The following is a 13,928-nucleotide window of genomic DNA, read 5'->3' as shown; positions in this document are numbered from 1 at the left end:
CGATGTCAGCAGATAGGAACTCCCTTTGAGCCTCTCCAAGCCATCCCAATGCCATATCTTCCAAATATGTCGCTAATTAAATAGACTGCTCTCCCTTGATGTGCAGAGGGCAGAATATTAATTGGTGAAGGTATGCAAAATGTTGGCTGTGTCCTTATGCGTAGTTTCATTCGTATCTTGTATCTCTAGCACATATTTAGAGAATTGAGGGTGGCGGATTTGATCAGCTAATGCCTTCCCTCCTTCTTTCCTCTTTTCCATATCTGAGAGCTCGGAAGTACTTGCCTCCGTCAGTTTATCTCTAAGGGCGATTAGTGCCTCCCCTGTGGGGGAGTCTGAGATCTCCTTTTCTAGGTTCTTAATATCTGCTTCTAGACGGGTGAGGGTGTTGCGTATATCTTGCAACACTCCTCCCCCTTTCCCTATACATATGCCACTTATAGTGACCTTGAACGCTTCCCATACTATGTTGATCCGGGGGACGGACCCGTCATTCCGTTAAAAAAGTCTTGTAGCTCTTGCCCAACCTCTGCCCTAAAAGAAGGGCCTAGTAAAGTTACTGGGTTAAGCCGCCAAGCGGCGCGTGGCATGCATTCTACCGGGGAGACAAGTGTGAGCCGTACCGGGGAACGATCCGAGAAAGTGCAAGCTAGGTGCTGAGCTTGTGCCACCCAGGTTCTCGTCCCTCTGTAGACGACCCAGTAGTCAAGTCTGGACCATGTTGAGTGTAAAGCAGAGTAACGGGTACCATCCGCTGACTGGGGATGGAGACACACCATGCATCCAGTAGATAGTGGTCTGTGATTATGTGTTGCATCTGCCTCTGTGTGGCCGTGTAATGATTGGGATCTGGGGTTTGATCCGTCTCTGTGAGGCCCCAGTGTTGTGTTAAAATCTCCCCCATATTACATAGTTGGATCCTATGTCCAACACCTTACCCCAAAGAACATTAAAAAAGGACGGGTCATCAATGTTCGGGCCGTGACAGCATACCAGAGTGATGGAATATGTAGCTAGTCTCCCCCACATAATACTTAAGCGCCCTTTCATGTCTTGTAATGACCCCATTGCCATATATGTCGTACGCTTCTTTATCAGTATCGGTGTGCCTCTAGCATATGTGGAAAAACATCTATGTTCCGCTCACCGGAAAGCAAATGCGGGCTCCGTCCCTGACCCAAAATGCATTTCTTGTAACTTGGCTATTTGAATATAGTGCCTATCCAAGTACGCCAGAATTTGCCTGCGCTTACGTGCGTTCCTCAGTCCCCGAACATTCCAGGTTAGAAGATTTAGGACTGCGTTCTCTTTCTGCTGTCCCGTCATGAGATGAGTAAATGGCATATTCTGCTTTCTAATGATGAGCCACTCCTCTAGCTGGGTGCACTATACCAGTGGTGAGGGTAAAGGTGCATGAGCCCTGTACCCCTACAGTGTCTATGACAATTCTTAGACATTGTAAGTGCAGTAATGCCATTAAGAGTGTATGGTACTGGGAGTTTGTCATTATGAACTCCACAGTACCATAATGGCTTTACTGAAAACTGAGAAATTTGGTATCCTACCTCTCAGCACATTAAACCCACACTGATGCCAGTGTAGGATTTAATGAAAAATGCACACAGAGGGCATCTTAGAGATGCCCCTTGAAAAATTACCTAACACTAGTGTCCAGGCTGAGTGGCTGCTCATCAGCTGCCACCACCAGACCCTTGGGTCGAGAGCCTGCTGCTCTGGGGGGTCTGAAACAATTCACATCCTGGGACGAGGTGCCAAGCCTCCCTCCCCAGGAAGGGCATGGTCCACGAAAGGGAAGCTTCAAAGTCTTGCCACCTTTGTGAGCTTCCCCAGGCCTTTTGCTGCTCCCAGCAAGTGGTCCCCACCGGTTCTGACCCTCACTTTTGGCAGAAGAACCAGCGGGTAAACCAAGTGTGGAAGGGAGGTGTGCCCACCTTTGCCAAACCCACCCCTCAGGTGGGGGAGGCGAGGTGAGGCACAACTCTCAGTCCCCGCCATCTTGCAGATGGGGGACCCAGTCAACCAGAGCGAGGCATATGCCCCCCTACCACTGGAGGGTGGCATAATAGGGGGTGTACCCACCCCAAGGAATGGACCCATTGGTCCCAACCTTTTACTTACCTGTAATGCCCCTAAATCTAGTATTTAGGAGTACCCCTGAACCTTGCCTCCTCAAACAGGCAACCACCAAGAAGAAAAGAAGAAGGACTAAACAGCCGTGCCGAAGCTAAGAAGAGGATGACGCCCACTGACTTGGCCCCAGCCCTACAGGCCTGTCCCCATCCTGCAGAAGTGAAACTCCGGTGTGTCCTGCAGTCAGCAACCTCAAGAACCCCAAGGACCTGCTCTGCCTTCCAAAGAAAATACTTTGTCTCCCGTGAACACCGGATTTGTTCACCCACAGACTCCAGCGGCCAAATCTGCGAGTTTACACCACTCTGCAACCGTCGCTCACGGCCCGAGTTTGAGTGGCCCAACACCACGAGGAGGTCTCCCCGGCAATTCTGACCCGAGATCTAGTGATCTCCCACCTGCCTCAAATCTCCCAGCGAACCCTGCAGCCTCTTTCTGGAGGATGCACCTGACTGCGACCAGAGCTGGTAAGAGAAACCCGACGCCTAAAGACACCCCTGCACCCGAAGCCCCAAGGCCTTGGGTGGCCCAACCAACGGTGTCCCAGCATCTACAGGCATCCCAACTTACCTCTCTAACTGGTGTTCACCTCCAGAAGATCTTCATCCCAGAGCCTGCAGTCTTTGTTGAAACCGGAGAATCCCCATTGCAATCAACAGGGCACCCGACCGCTCCTGAGCCACTACGGGTGCGCTTTTTGTGCTAAACAGGATCCCCCTTTGCCCTGAGCCAAACCCCAGGAGCTTTGCTCCCACAACCCAGTGGCCTGCTCATAAGCAGCCACCAAGCGGAGACCCCCTATCCTCCATTGGATAGCATTGGGCCTCAGCACTCTGCGCACAGTCGCCCTAGTGCAGCTGAGGGTGTAACAAGAGTGCATCCTTGACCCTGGGGGAACCCTTGTTCTAACCCCAGAAACTCAACCACAAAGACTGAGTACTTACCTGATAACCGTTAACTTAATTTCTCTCCATGGGAACCTATTGACTGCTTTTCTCTGAAAAATGTTCGAAGTGTGGAGTTGATTTGTATGGAATGCTCAAAAATTACAAATGTGCAAAACTGATTTTACTTACCTTTTCTCTAGGAAATGTCCCAGTGTGATATCTAGGCATAACAGACTCAGTAGAAAGGTAACATAAAAAGTCATCTAAAAAGTAACAAAAAGTAATCTGTACAGTAATTTCAATACCTTGACTTACCTGTATTTCAAAGAACTGCATTTGAACTTGCATTCACTTGTAAACACTGCATAATATTTTGCAAAACCTTTATCTCACTTACCTGTGCCAGGCTTGGCTTGGTTCTAGAAATAAAATAACTTAACAATATTTTTATACAAACAAATTGATCTGAGTTCAGTCTTTGAGTGTGTGACATCATTTGCTGATTGAGTGTGTACAACAAATACTTAACACTACCCTCTGGTACAGCCTTACTGCTCACCCACACTACCACAAATAGAGAGTAAGATGCTATCTACTTTTACCTCTGCCAACCTCTGGGGTTCCACTGGACTCTGTGCACACTATACCTCATTTTGGTATAGTACAGGGACAGATTTAGGGCAGTGCGACAGGTGCAGCTGCACTTGGCGCTGACCTGTGGAGGGGGGCTCTGACTTCAGGGGGTGGCGCTGTGTTTAGCAATAATTTATGATTGGAGAGATGAGGGGCACTTTTGCCCAGTGGTAGTGAGAGAATTCGAGGAGGAGGTCACGGGGATAGGGGCGCCAAAACTTATTGTTGCACAGGGCTCCACCAGTGCTAAAGCCGGCCCTGGTATAGTATATACAGAGCCAGCTTCCTGCAGGCCTGGCCTGGTGCAGTCCATTGCGGGTAATTTCCACTTTCTCCCCCCTTGCGGTTGTGGGGCCTCTAGGCCGTATAGCATCCAAACTTCCTGCCGGGAGCTGAGGGCCTTCTCCAATAGACTCACAGGGAACGCCTCTACCCTAATTCTGACAGTGGTGACGGTGAGGACCTCGGTGAGTTTCCAGTGTCTCTGACGGTCGGACATCAGCCAGCTCGCTTCAGAGAATCTTCTACCTGCTGTGGGTTAGTGTAGAAATACTGCTTTCTTTGGTGCGACATTCCAAGGCTAGCCCTGTATAACATTGCATAATCTATTTGGGCATGTCGCAATTTCTTCTTTACAGGTGGGAACTTCTTTCTGGTCTCTTGCACCACCATTGTAAAATCTGGATAAAATGCAATGCCATTCCTCTCTAATTTGAGTTGCTTTTTCTCTCTGGATAGTGGGAGGGCTGCGTCTTGGTCACAATAATTAAGGATCCTAGTAATGATTGGCCATGGAGGGGCCCTGGAGGAGGTCAGGGCCCTAACGAACAATGTGCTCCCTCAACCACCAGTTGTGTGGAAAAGGTCTCAGTACCAAAGAGTTGTCAACATTCTTTCTGCATAGTCCTCTAGTCACCCTGTATTTGCGCTCTCTGGCACCCCCATAATGCACACATTGTTGCACCAGGAGCGTGCCTCCAAGTCCTTATTCTTAGCTGCAATGACCTTCAGAAAAGGTGCTCCATTTATGATAGTTGCTCCCTCCTGCCAACTGATATGTCCTCTAGCTCTGAGATTCTTTGCTTTGCTTCTTGCAGCCTGTTATCATGCTTTTTGAATTTTTTGGCGAGGAATTCGACTTGAGTTCATACCGAGTACATCTTGGCCTCTATGGATGTTAGGCCCTATTTCATGGTCAGTAAAAGGGACTTCATATCCTCGCCTGCGGGGTCATGGGTGGTAAGGAGACACTCCACCATCTGGCTTTCTGTCTCACTGGATTGGGATCTCTTCACCCTCTGTCGCGCAAAGGACAGTTTTGACTGTTTGCCCTTTGTTCTGCCCATACTGGGCCCTCTCTACTCTGGTACACTAGCGTAGGTGCCTTCGGTCCACCGGCACTCCAGGCTTCAGCAAGCAGTCACCCCCCAATTCAAGGGCCAGAAAAGTCATTTATGCAGCCCCTACTAAGATCAAGGGGCAGGAGCAGGGCAGTCCTCATCCAGTCCCAATATGGGTGCGACGCACTCTTTTACGCAGGCCACCTCCTCGGCACACCACTCAACCTTTCAAGCAGCTCTCACTTGGTAGGATACGCCCCTTTGTGCCTGTAGTGCTGTTTTTTCACTTGCCTGGGTCTTCCTTTTAGCCTGGGTAGTAGTCAGTATTTCCGGGGGTTTTGCAGGCCTGCTGTGCCCTAATTCATGCCCCTATGATCGAGTGATGTCCCCCTTGCAAACCCCTCTTCCCCTGCAGCAGGACCCTCCTCTGATCCGCTGTTGCATCTGGGCGTCCCCACCGTCGTATTCTCCGTACCAGCTCTCTGGGCGGTGAGGGATCAGAACATTCGCCACTGGCCCTCCGGCCACTGCAGCTAGGGCCTGGCTCCTCTAGCGCCCGCGCCTGTGTCTTAGGCCATCCAGCGCTTTTCTCCCCACCCAGATCGTAGTAGCGGGCCGTAGTTATAGACTTGGTTGTTCTTCACTGCCCGGGCCTCGACTGCTGGAGGCGCTGTATGCTTGCTCTCTGCCAGATATTTGTTTTCAAGTGCTTCTTTAACTTCCGCGCCTTACGGGCCTTGGTGGTGGCTTGCAGCGGTTGGCCTGTAGTCTGTCCTTCGCAAGGGTCCATCTGCTAACGCTACGCTGCCCTTGCTCTCCGCTGGGCTTCCTTCGCCAAGCTTTTCCCTGCACCTCTCACCTCATTGGCCATGGTGACGGCCCACAGCAGTGCTTCTGTTCATTCTTCGTCTGGGGAAGCCCTAGTGCACCGCATCTGCGTTGGCCGTAGCTTTTCCACTGGGCTGAAAAGAAGGTTCTCGCCGCTCTCCGCTACCGGAGGGGAAATCTAACTCTTTGCACGCTCCCCATACCAGCCAAATGCCTCACATGGTAGTGACACCGGTTTGCCGCCAGTCGATCATGGATGTTTGGGCAGGATATTGTCGGATATTAGACCCTGGCTGTGGGAGCCTCACCTAAGTGTGGCCATCTTGCGTGGGTGCCCCCAAGCGCCCCCCAGATTGAGCCATTTTACCTGAAGCAAATAAAGCCAACAAATAGGGTGACCAACCGTCCGTAAATTTCACGGACAGTCCGTAATTTTGGCCGTCTGTCCGTTGTCCGTGAAGAATTCTTTAACGGACGCCATTTGTCCGTAATTTTAACCGGGCACCGGTCGCACCACCCTAAAAGCGGCACAGCTTCCACCCACCTCCCTTCTTGACTCCGATGCTGTACCAAGGCTCAAATACCCAGCAGCATTGGAGAGGCACAGCGGGATGGCAACCCTCACACCTTGATGAGCTGTTAAGAGGTTTTGAAGGTGACTGAGAGGGAGGGGCTGCAGGGGCATCTATTCAGATGCAAACAGCCCTGAATGGGTCATGTCTCTGCAATTTAGAGGGGCCTCACACTGTTTGCTCTTGATAGTTGCACAATTGTCACTATTGCCTCATGTAACGTACCGTTTGATTTTGTAACATGCTCACTTATGTATCATTACTGCTCCTATTGTGAAGCGCTCTGACACCTTCGGGTAAAGTCCGCGCTATATAAAAACGCAATAAATAAATAAATAAATAAATAAATAAATTCCCTTTCTACCCAGGGCCCCAAACATCCTAGAACCGGCCCTGATTACACCGAGGCAGCACGCGGTTCTCTTCACAGAGCTTAATTACTGTCACTAAATTGTAAGCAAACCTCGGTTCTTCAAACATGCAGTCTATAATGTAATAAAATAAAGAAATGGCGCAATCGCACCCACACTGATTAACAAAGTATGGAGGACAATCCGTTAAATCAGTTCTCTTGGAGTATCTCCTTTAAGTACTGTACATCAGTGTGGGGTGGCAAAACTAACATTTTGTCTTCTCGTTGTATTGTCCAGGAGGGAGCCCTACCCCCACCCTGGAAGGGCCAAGATGATACCTGAATACTGGTGGATCCTGTTCCCCCTCTTGTGATGGCTCCTGCCCCCTCCCCCCCCCCCGCCCCGATTTAACAAGGGCAACATTTCTATTTTTTATCTGAGGACCCCAGGTACCTTTCTCGTCGAAAGTGATCCCCAGATATGGAAATGTTGCTACTCTACACAGTTCTTGCTTCCCACAAATGAAGGTCTTTGAGAGCTTATTTTTATTACACTTGCCCATAATCATTATCTGAGACTTTTTAGCATTAATCTTTAGGTCCAGGGAAGCCATGAAAACCTCAAAGGCATCCAATAAACGTTGAAGGCCAACACCAGTACGAGAAAGCAAAACAGGGTGATCCGCGTACAGGAGGACTGGGATTCCAAGTTCTCCTATACGTGGAATGTCATTGGTTGCATATTTTAGTGTGGATTCCAAGGCATTTATGTAGACAGTAAATAGGAGGGGTGCCAAAATGCACCCCTGCCTAACTCCCCTTTCTGAATTAAAATGGCTCGTCCATCGGCCCTCTGGGGTAACTCTAACTGAGGCAGTTAGATCAGTATGTAAATCTGCAAGGAGGTTAACAAGAGCCCTGTCCAATCCCAAGTCAAGCAAAATTTTCCATAACTTGGAACGATTTACGAGGTCAAAGGCTGACGAGAGGTCCATGAACCCCAGGTACATGGACCCCTCCTTAGCCTTCGTGTATTTTTCTATAAATAAATACAAATTCATACCCTGATCTATAGTGCTCCTTTTCGGTATAAAACCATACTGACCGTCTGCTAAGACCCCTTTTTCTGTTAACCATTCATTCAGTTTTGTTAAAATCACCCGACCCAATATTTTTACCGATGAATCAATCAGTGAAATGGGTCTGTAACAGGATGGGTCTTGCCTGTTACCCTTTTTAAAGACTGGTATGATTATTGATTTCTTCCAAGAAAGCGGGATTTTATCAGAAGAGAGAGCATTAAAAACCTTACATAATACTTTAGACCAAAATTTCAGGGTACTTTTAAAAACATCCCCGGGTACCCCATCTGGACCCGGGGCTTTATTTTTCAGGGTCAGGTCTATAGCCCTTTCCACATCTGCTACCGCAAAAATAACAGCGTCCTCAGCAGTGCGGATTTCCCCGACTACAACTTCTAAAATGTCATCGGGAGTACCAGCATTACATGTTTCAGAGTATATCTGACTGAAATGTTTAATCCAACCCTCGTCTGGAATGTTTGCCTCTATGGGGGTATTTGTGTCAACAGAAAAGAGGGGCTGATTTATTATTTTCCAGAATAAACCACTATTTTTTAAGGTTTCTGGTTCTAAGAGTTGAGTCAAAGCATTATCTTTCAGGACCCTCTTTCTTTCTAAAATGGTTTTTTTGTACACATTCCTAGCATGAGCTATATCTGCTCGATTTTTAGGGCTTGCTTTTAATGCTTTTAGTAGCACTCCATGCGCTTTCGAGCATTTCTTATCAAACCATCTATTGCCCACTAGCGACTTCTGTCTAGAGTTATCCTGGAGACTACGATTAATTTCTATGCAGATATTATCAAATGCTAGTATGACCTCTTTTGGATCTGTACTTTCTGCTAAACATATAGAGACTTCATCCTCCACTTTGGATAAGACCTCTTGAAGAAGAATTTCAGGGACTAATTTTGTCCACTTCAACCTCCGATTTTGATCTTTGACCTTAAGGTTCAGGCCCCCACTGACTTTTACTGTTTTAAGAGAAATTAATTCAGTGTTCTTTAATACAAGTAAAACAGGATTATGATCACTAAAAACTGACACCTCTGTATGATAATTTAACACGTTATTTAACAAAAAAGAAGACAAAAAAATATAATCTATAACAGTACCCTTATCTTTACCCTTAAACGTAGGGGTCCTATTATTACCATCCCCGCAACCAGACTCATACAAGTTCCATTTTGCAAGAAAAAGTTCAAGGTAATCACCCTGCCTGGTATGTTCCAAATGAACAGTTGAGGAAAGGGGAGGGCCTTCATCATCCCGGCTAATGCATGGTAGGGTGCATGGGTGTATATTAAAGTCCCCTAATACTAATAATTCAAAAGTATTTACATTTATACTATAGACTGACAGAAATGTATCCAGTACATCCAAATTTTGACTGGTGCATTCATTTGCATGCGAATTATAAAAATTGACAAAAAGAATCTTGGCCTTATCTTCGGTAGCAAGCTCAACAATTAAACAATTTTCAGAGCCCGAAAAGCACTGAGTTAGAGTACCTTTAATGTCCAATTTAAAAAGGCTTAACAGGCCCCCCTTGGGTCTTCCTGCCACACTACTTATGGCTGGAGTACAGAAATGACAATATCCATCCAGGGAAAAGCTGTTCATTTGATCCCAACTCTCTTGCAGGGCAATAATATCAAAAGATTTTAAAGTCATTTCCCATTCTGCAATCCCAATTTTGCTCTTTAAACCAGCGATGTTCCATGTGGCGATCTGAAGGGACTGTACCAGAGATTGAATAGAACTCCCCAGGGCATCGGGCAGTCAGTCATTTTCCTCCAATGATGATAGAACAGTATAGCGATTGTAAAGAGGTAAAGTGTTATCGTACTGCCTATTGACCAACTGAACACAATTTGGCTCCCCACTGATTTGAGGCCGGGACATATTCGCAAATGCATTTGGGGCACACCCTGCCATCCCTCTTCCATTCCCATTTAGAGGGTACCTTTGCACATGGGACGGACGACATTGGGTATTATCCAGATGGTTATAGAAAAAGCCAAGTGGTCTAACTCGTACCGAGTTTTCCTGGGTTGGCAAAATGGCAGCTCTGAGGAGAACTGTCGCCACATGTTGTGGATATCTAAAATTTATAATAATACAGTCTCCTCTTGTATTTTTTGTGCCATTGCCAATCCAACTAACCCTGCGGGTAAATAATATATAATTTGCAAAGGCACACGGGAAGCCACAATTCCGATTCAGCCAGGCAAGCGTTTTATTTTTGAGAGCATCATAAGTTTCTAACCTAGGATAATTTAAACTGGAATCAACCTCTGGTACATTTGTTAGTACCACCGTATATGGAGCACACTCCGGAGGGAGATTAATAAAACTATTCCTCCTATGTCTACTTCTTACACCAGTGTCACCCCGTACTATAGTGTCCTGACTGCCCTTTTGTGCTATTTGTGGTTGTCCAGACATTATATTAGCTCTAGCAGATCCTGTTCGCGATAAGGTCAAAGATGGAGTATTCAGCGCCGTTACGGCTGATGGAGCCTGAACACTTGCCCCTAGACCATCAACCCTGTTACTAACTAAAGCCTGTGCTACTGGACCCACTGTATAGTTACCCAAAGAGCCCGATGAGCCAGATTGAGGGCTCGCCGAGATGTTAGACCGGCTCATGCAGGATTCCACAAGACCTTCCAGTCTAGTAACCCTAAGAAGCACTAATTCTACCTTTGCCACCAAGGGGCTAATCAGTGCTTCCAATTTAGACTCAAGGATGGTAGCCAAAAGATCAATCTGAGCTGAATGCGAAATACTTCCCTCTATATTATTTGTGGGCTCCAGAATATTACCCTTATTGAGAGATATTGGACCTGCCTTTTTGGCCTTTCGACCCCCTGCTTTCTTGACAGGAACCTTCCTACAAGCACGCACCGCTCTCCGTGTGGGTGATTGAATTGGTGAGGACCTTAATGGAGGTGTCGGGCTCTGGTTTTGGATAGAATCAGTACAAAAATCCTGCTCTACCACTGGTACATCAATACTTATGTCTTCCTCATTATTAGAGTTAACCAAACCGCTAAGGGGCATCGATAAGGTAGATGAGCACTGCCTTGTGGGTGACGTTTCTGGGCTGACCCTGCTTAATGATAATCTCCTGTCTTTGTTAATTTTACTAACTACTTTGACAAGATAGTTATCCAGGGTCCTTGAGTCATTGTTTGTCGCCAATTTAGTGGACCTAAGTTTGGACATAATGGGGCCAGCGAAAGCAAGCTACCATGAAAATAGTACCACAGTAACCTGACAGTTTATCTGTCCATATATTAGAAACCGTCAAGTGGATAAAAAGCCAACAATCGTGATGTACATAATAACAATATTAAAACTTGTACATTACTACAAGTCCGGGATCCTGGTTATGTACACCGATAATCCGTGGCCCTGCCCTGCCTCTTCCTGCCACAGACGGCCCTCCCTCTGCCCGTGCTCAGCCCGGCGCCGCCGGCGCGCGTCCCGCGACGCGGAGGGAGCCTCGGATGATGTAGCGCCTCCGGGTGCGCTTTCCGCCGGAAGTGGGCGGGCCAAAGCGGAATGCTGGGGGCTGTAGTCTCCCCCTACAGCGGCCTCTGGAAACGAAAGGCGGCGTAGGAGACAAACAGCAACGAAGGAATTGAGCCCAGGTAGGTGCTGCGTGATGCTGCAACACTCTGAATGTGAGCGTGGATGAGTAGATGGATGGGTGGGTGGATGGAAGGAAGGAAGAAAGGATGGCTAAGTGAAAGGGTCGACGGAGAGAGAAAGGGAAGATGGATGGATGGATGACTGAAATGGGTGGGTGGGTGGGTGGAAGGATGAGTGACTGGGTGACTGGATGAGTAAGTGAAAGGATGGCTGGATGGGTAAAAGGCTGGATGGATGAGTGAATGGATGGATGGGTAGAAGAGTGGATGGATGAGTGTACAGATGGATAGGGTGGATGGATGATGTATGGATGAGTGAAAGGATGGATGGATGGATGGGTGAAATGATAGATGGAAGGATACATGATGGATAGGTTTGCAAATGGTTGAATATGTGGGCTTACTTATATACTATGATGTGTCTGTAAAACTGATCTATTGTCCTGAAGTTTTGTCCTGAATTTTGACCTCCTGTCCTGAATTTGTGTCCTGAATTTTGACCCTTTGTCCTGAATTTTTACACTCACCGTCCTGAATTTGCACCAATGCCAGTTGGTCACCCTACCAACAAATAGAACGCCAGAAATGTTGGTTTCAAACTACAAAGCCAATGGTAACGAATGAGCACAATGCATTCCTAGGGTAGCTTTCTGAATGCCCCCAAGATGTCTTTAGCAAACCAGACATGTAGGCTACGATCTAAAAAACACGAACTCAACCCTGATGGAGCAGCCAGTGTTTATGCTGAGCTGCTTGTGTACTCCATCTTACTCTTCTTCCTCTCCTAAGTGGGGGGGCTCCACTCCTTTCATCCGCAACCACCAGTAATTAATTCAATTGCGTTTACGGTGCATATAAGGTCAACAATTTGATTACTGATGTGTAACGGTGTCTCTACATATTGTTTGCTTGTTGCATTTCTTTATACAAGTTACAAGCATTATTTGTCCTGCCTGAGCCTTTTTCTGAAATTGTGAATTTCTGTTAATTTGTGTCTTTGTTATATATGTTGCGTTAGAGGCAGGATTGTGACCCACTTTATTCTTGTGTTTTATGTGATTTGATACATTATAAAATTTTCTGTCCGGCTGGACAGCTTTATTATAGCACTGATGTCAGGCCTATATCCATAGTTTTCTGTGTGAATGTCCCCTGTCAGGGACTATTTTGTTGTAGTAAGGTACTACTACCCAAGGTACCTGACCATGACAATTTGGTTTCCTTGTTAATTAAACATGCACTTATTCTAACAGAAATCTCTCTCTCAGGACATCACGTAAGCTTTCTATCAACGAAGCCAACAGGGCATCACTAACCGAAAGCTGACACTCTACCTGACTCCAAATAGGGAGTTATGACCGAGAGTTTGGTGGACAAGGAATTCTGTCGCATTTGTGAAGGAGCACCCGGTCCTGCCAAACGCTAAATCAGCAAAAGACACTCATTCTGTCTATCAAGTGTTCTTTTTGCATCTGTAACCCCGAGTGGGATGCGTATGCCCAGACGTGGGTCCCTTGCTCACTGTGCCACTGGAGTCAAGCTAGCCAGGCTGATCAGGGGTGAAACCCCAAAACTGGTCCCATGATGCTTTTTTCCATTGCAGGGAGGACCTGGCCTGGCAGTTTGGCTGGACTGTTCCCATGGGGAGCAGGGTCAAAACTGACTTGAAAATGGCTGAGTTCAAACTGGAATGGCATGGGGAGCCATTCCAGTTCAGGCCCAGATCTCTGTACTGGGGTGAATGTTTGACAGCATTCTGTCCATCAATTGTTCGTTTTGCAATCTCTAAAGGCCCACAAGGCTCTAGCGACTTCTATCCCCGTGGCCTCTCAGATTGTTTTCCAATCCAAACATGCTTTTCTATACATTACTCCCTGTTGTTCTACACGCCCAATGTTGTCTTGAAGTGTGCTTGTTTAGAACTTTTAAGCTAATTTTTTATTTGTGTGTTATTAATGGTGATGATCTCTTCAAAGTTCTCCTATTTGTTGTATTTGGAACATAATTTATTATAATGGTTATGCCTAAAAAGGTAACAGAGACTTTTGAACAGAAAAAGAGGCAACTTCTCTCAGTCTGTTATGTCTCTTTTCAGTATTGAATGTGCCTATTGTCAACTGCACACTTTTCTTTAACCACACATCCTTCCGTGCCCTTTCTTGTCGTTAGTGTGTACATTTCTCGGGTCAGTGAAAGGCTATTTGCTGTCAGTGTATATACACCATCAGTCACCGAGGTGCACCCCTCTTGCTGGCCTATGTGGGTGAATGGTTCTTGGAAGCCGCAGTCTGTACACATATTTCTACAATCAGTGGCAGGTGTCTTCTTCTGTCAGAGTGCACACTTCTATAGTCACTGACTATCACCCTGGGATGTCAGTGAGTCTACCTCTGCAGCCACTGACATCCACCTCCTGCTGTGAGG

The sequence above is a fragment of the Triturus cristatus genome, chromosome 3_1 (genome assembly GCF_964204655.1).
Source record: "Triturus cristatus chromosome 3_1, aTriCri1.1, whole genome shotgun sequence".
Classification (NCBI taxonomy): domain Eukaryota; kingdom Metazoa; phylum Chordata; class Amphibia; order Caudata; family Salamandridae; genus Triturus; species Triturus cristatus.
The sequence above is the reverse complement of the archived record's forward strand: the minus strand, read 5'-3'. Positions refer to the sequence as shown.